The sequence below is a fragment of the Lissotriton vulgaris genome, chromosome 5 (genome assembly GCF_964263255.1).
Source record: "Lissotriton vulgaris chromosome 5, aLisVul1.2, whole genome shotgun sequence".
Lineage (NCBI taxonomy): Eukaryota > Metazoa > Chordata > Amphibia > Caudata > Salamandridae > Lissotriton > Lissotriton vulgaris.
The window spans coordinates 1,504,664,913-1,504,670,912 of NC_141693.1; positions in this window are offsets into that span (position 1 = coordinate 1,504,664,913).

Consider the following 6,000-nt stretch of genomic DNA (forward strand, 5'->3'; position numbering starts at 1 on the left):
TCTTCTGATATTAAGCACTGTGTTTCTGGTGGGGATGAACCCGGATTGGTCAGCGCATACGAGGGTGGTCATGTGAGGGAGCAAACAGGAGGCTAGGATCCTACTTAGTATTTTATTATCGAGATTGAGCATGGCTAAAGGGTGATATGCCGTTCTATCACATACGTGCTTGCCCGGCTTTAGCAGAGGAAAGATGATCGCCTCTCTAGTGGAGACAGGTAGTTTGCCTTGCCTCTTGGCATCGTTATATAATCGTGCGAGTTGGGGAGCTAGGAGATCAATGTAGGTGAGGTAAAATTTGAATCCCCGCCTAGCCGGATTCGCCAACCAAGCTCAGTGATCTGTCATTGATTATCACAAAACAATCACTCACGGTCAGATGGGTAATGTTATTCCACTGATATCCTTGACAAAGCCCACAAGCTCTGTCCAGGGTGATGTACCTTACACCAGCTGTGAGACATTAGAAAATCTTCCTTAATCACCTTCTAAATAATGTTAATTCCCTTTGGCATTGGCATAATTTAGTTGTAGCAAGGTGCCAACCGTGTGCTCTTTTTTAGGAGACCCCTTATTATTAAATCTAGAAGAGGACGTAATTCTACCTAGTCTGGCAAGTTTCCAACCTGATTCTTCAACCTTGTAATTATTCACTCTGTTCAGGAGTACTGCAGATTCCGTACTGGAGAATACCTGTTATGTTCTCTGTGTGAGCCGTTTTAGGAGGGTTTCAAATCCTAAATGTAACCTACAAACACTCTCCTCCATCACCATTTAACTATAGATATAATATTTACTGCCTGGATTGTAAATTTAAACAGGGTCGCCCCTCACTCTCCCCACTGCCAAATTCGATCTTCAGAAACATTTCATGTTCTTTAGACAAGAAGTGGTAGTAACAGTAGAAGAAATAAGATTAGAAGGCAATTCAATGGGACTCCTAATACTAATGTATGTTTTATATCAAAAGGAAGTGGACTAAATAGACTCATTGTGTTTGGCAGTCCATTAATTTGGACCCAGGAAATAACATTGGAATAAGATACAGTAGGACCGCTCATACTAATGTATAGCTTCTCTAAAAATGAAGTTGATGAAATTAACTCAATGAGTTTGGCAATGGAGGACTTTGCTCGAATAACATATGTGCTCCAATACTTCCCAAGTCATTGCGGTGATGGGGAGCACACATGCCAATCTTATCGTTCATTTTGGAACAAGTAATGTTTTACTTGTTCCAAAATTAACGAATAGATTGGCATTTTGAATTTCGTTTTTAATTTTATTCCATAATTTTTCTGGAACAGTTTTAATTGTTTTATCTTCACAAAGAAGTCTAGCTTACTGTGTTTCAGAGTACATTGTTCTTTTCATCTGGCATTTTATTTTGTTTTTGTTTCTATTAGATTTATATTTCATCACCACTTCCCTTTGTCTGTTGGGCATATGCACACGTCTAAAATGGCATCACTCAAGACCATAGCTGTTTTTTTGAGAGCTCACTACTGTCAATCCATGAATGTTGCAGCTATACAAGATGGCGGAACCCCTGAAAGATCCTCGGCTCTCTCCTGTTGCCATTGAATATTAAACTTCTGTTATGCCTGCAGAAAGTGTTTTACCATACCCACCAGATCAGGCGTCTATGGGTTCGATTTAGAGTTTGGTAGACAGGGTACTCCATCACAAGCATGGCAGGGTGCCCAGTCCGCCGAACCATTGGTTCACCAGCCCTATTTGGAGTCCTGCAGACCATCATCCATGGTGGTGTCCCCGCAGGCTCAGCAATCAGAAATCTTACTTCGACAACCTGACGGACTTGGGGCCATTGGTGTCAGGACATCAGACTACCTGAATTATTTAGCACAGATGGTCTCACTTTTTATTTTTCTGTCCAGTACCAGAAGAAAAATGTCTCACACACGCTGGGAGAAGACTCATTTTTTTGTTTTTCAATAGCAAACACCCTCTTTGAGAGTTTGTTTTCTATAACAACAGGATTTGGTGTGTGGCCACCTGAAAGACAGCAGCCACATAGCAAACTTGCAGTACCTTTAGAGAAACTGCTCCTCTGAAGGCATAGAGATCACCACTGGGCCCGCAGTGATCTCTAAATATGGCAGGCGGAGGCTACCAAGGGTGGTGGATGTAATGTACTCCACCAGTCTGACGGACAGATGGCTGTCCGCCAAAGTAAAATTCAGGCCCGGTGTATTTTATTGCTTTTATTAGCTTCTTAAATGTTCTCTGCATATAGTATATATAGCCTGTTGTGAAGGCTCATCAAAGAAAGAAATTGGAAAAGGAATGGAAGGCAGAAAAAGAAAAGTAGAAACAGATAGTTATTGTAGTTCACCAGTGCATTATTACACAAAAAGTAGACCATTGTTCTATGGTCTTTTAAGAAATCAGGTCTTGCTATGTCAAACTGGGACAGATGTAAACATGCAGAGAATTATGAGATTTTATAAGATGTTATAAGATTATCTCAATGGTATTTAGTACATGGTATGTCTCTCCCTGAGTGGAGAGTTTCCCTTTAAACTGCCAACCTCCTATTCACATAGGGTGTTGTAGGCATTTTTTTCCATTTGCTGTGTTTTTCTTACTAGTCTATACCCAGCCTAACATATGTAATTGCGCAGAGCTCAACGGAAGACATACCATTGCAAGCCTTCCATGTGACTTTGCCATCAGCCTGGAGGATTCATTTTATTTATTAATTTGACAGAATACCTCCAATTACTAGATTCAAGCCCTCATATTATCCTGATTTTTACAGATCTAGATGAACAATACGTAATCCTTGAACGATCTGAAATGGAGAATTTCCAATTGAAGCTTTGTTTACAAAAGAGGCAAAGAAAGAGCTTATGAAGATATAGTATGTCCTTGAGTTCGACAGAGAAACATAGGGAAATTAAGCAATTGGCCTACTTCCAAACATACTAAGAACTAAAATGAGTCATACATCATTTATGGTATTGCTGGTACCATTCGTGAATGAGTGGGTAGGAAGTGATTTGATTCAGGTCTTATCCATATCTTTGCTACATGTACTTGTTGCCCAGGAGCATTAACACATTCTACTTTGATTGTTGCGCTGCATCTTCCATCATTTCATAGGGAATGCCGCGGGGTGGCAGAACCCTTACATCAATCAATCAATCAATACATTTGTAGAGCGCGCTATTCACCCATGAGAGTCTCAAGGCGCTGGGGGAGGGGGGGATGGAGTACCGCTACTGCTCGAAGAGCCAGGTCTTGAGGTGTTTGCTGAATGTGAGGTGGTCCTGGGTCTGTCGTAGTGGGCGGGGAAGGAGTTCCACGTCTTGGCTGGCAGGTAGGAGAATGATCTTCCTCCGGCGGTGGTTCTGCGGATCCGTGGGATGGTGGCGAGGGCGAGGCTGGCAGAACGGAGTTTGCGTGTTGGAGTGTAGAACGTGAGGCGGTTGTTGAGGTGTTCAGGTCCTATGTCGTGGAGCGCTTTGTGTGCGTGGGTGAGGAGCCTGAACGTGATCCTTTTCTTGACTGGCAGCCAGTGCTGGTCTCTCAGGTGGGCTGATGTGTGGCTGTGGCGAGGGATGTTGAGGAAGAGTCGTGCGGATGCGTTCTGTATGCGTTGGAGTCTTTTCTGAAGTTTGATTCTGGTTCCTGCATATAAGGCGTTTCAGTAGTGTAGTCGGCTGGTGACGAGGGCCTAGGTGACCGTCTTTCTAGTTCCGGTAGGGATCCACCAGAAGATCCTATGAAGCATGCACAGGGTGTTGAAGCATGATGATAAGATGGCATTGACTTGCTTGGTCGTCTTGAGAGAGGAGTCCAGGATGAATCCCAGGTTGCGTGCGTGGTCAGTGGGTGTCGGTGCGGTGCCCAGTTCTTTGGGCCACCAGGAGTCATCCCAAGCAGATGGGGATGGTCCAAGGATGAGGACCTCCGTCTTGTCTGAGTTCAGTTTCAGACGGCTAAGTTTCATCCATTCAGCGACGTTTTTCATTCCTTCCTGGAGATTGAGTTTGGCAGTGGCTGGATCTTTGGTGAGGGAGAGTATCAGCTGGGTGCCGTCGGCGTATGAGATGAATTTGAGGTTGTGTTTGCGTGCGATGGTGGCGAGGGGGCTCATGTAGATATTGAAGAGGGTTGGGCTGAGCGATGAGCCTTGGGGTACGCCGCAGATGATCTCGGTGGCCGCGCAGCGGAAGGAAGGGAGGCGGACTCTCTGGGTTCTGTCGGAGCGGAACGAGGTGATCCAGTCCAGGGCTCTACCTTGGATCCCGGCGTTGTGGAGGCGGGTTATTAGGGTACGATGGCAGACTGTATCAAAGGCGGTTGAGAGGTCTAGGAGGATCAGGGCGGTAGTTTCCCCGTTGTCGAGTAGGGTCCTGATGTCATCGGTGGCTGCGATGAGGGCGGTCTCAGTGCTGTGGTTGGCTCGAAATCCGTACTGGGATGGGTCGAGGTATCCATTGGCCTCGAGGAATGCGGTCAGCTGTTTATTAGTAAACAACAAAGGTTCCCTTAGGGTGCACTTAATATTCAGATACTCAAATTATATTTGAGTATCTGAATTTTAAGTGCACCCTAAGGGAACCTTTGTTGTTTACTTGTAGTATTTTGAGCTCCATTCCCTTTGGGTTTACAAGGAGCCACTCTCTTTAAATTGGTGGTCAGCTGTTTATTGACAATCTTTTCAATCAATTTTGCAGGGAAGGGAAGAAGAGAGATGGGGCGGAAGTTTTTGAGGTCTTTAGGGTCCGCTGTGGGTTTCTTCAGTAGGGCGTTGATCTCTGCGTGCTTCCAGCCCTCTGGGAAGGTGGTGGACACGAGGAAGTTGTTTATGATGTTCCGTAGGGTGGGGGGGGAGCGATTATGGTGTTGTCTTTGTTGAAGATGTGGTGAGGGCATGGGTCTGAAGGAGAGCCGTTGTGGATGGTGTTCATAGCGTAGCGTGGGCACATCAGAATGAGCATTATGCCATTATCATAAAGAGAGGAACTAATTGTTGAACCTTTTACTTTTCCTAATGCTGCTGCGGAAAACAGTCACCTAAAATCAGGCTTTATCATCCCTTATGTCAGCGGGGTAGTTACCGATGAAATCCTCCTTTTTTGGGACAATAGCCTGTAAGTGTTTTGGGCAGTCACATTAACAGTGATCCCATTGGAAGTCCAAACAGCTCATCAATAAGGGACCTCACTTTGGACCATGAAACATTGAATCTACTCCGTAATTTAAAATCCCCAACTGTATTCCAAATCAACTAGATATTACGGACCTGCCCACCACAGTCACAAGGAAATGAGGTGACAAATTTAAAAACTGTTACCTCATCCTCCAATGTTGTGGAGTTCTTTTACTTCATTCAGTCCATGTTGCACAGTTAAGAGTATAAGAGTGGCCTCCATTTAATTGGTGTCTTATCCATGTTCCCACCTCTGGAATTAGGTTTCATTGACTGCAAAATGGTCCATCTGAAGTCTTTCTCTGTATGTTGTTTTTCCAAAAGAGAGATTAACAGTGAGGCTGTGAGAACTTTGCAATACCTTTTGGATTTGTGGTGCTATGTACTTTTTCCTATTTCTTGGAGAACCTTGTCAATGAACTGTTAATTACATCGCCATAAAAATTTGTATACCGTATTATTTGCTTTGCAGAATGGGTTTTATGTTGTATGCGTGTGCTACTGGATGTGCCAGAAATGGCTCGGTCATGCAAAGAGCAGTTACCACACATCTGATGGCTCTTAACAGTAGTAGGTTCCAAATGTAGAAAGTGGTGGTCTCCCTCTGTTCTTATGGTGTGCAAACCCATACAAGTTCCGCTTTGAGATTTTTATTGCTTTGAGGTTTTCAGAGAGTGGGTGTGGCATAACGACCGGAGCTGCTGTCTTTATCACTGGGGATCCAGGTTGGAGTCTTCGTGTTGGCACACACATTCTGGGCAAATAATGTAATCTCCCTATGCATAAGGACAAAGCATGGAGGCCCTCACAAGTGATTA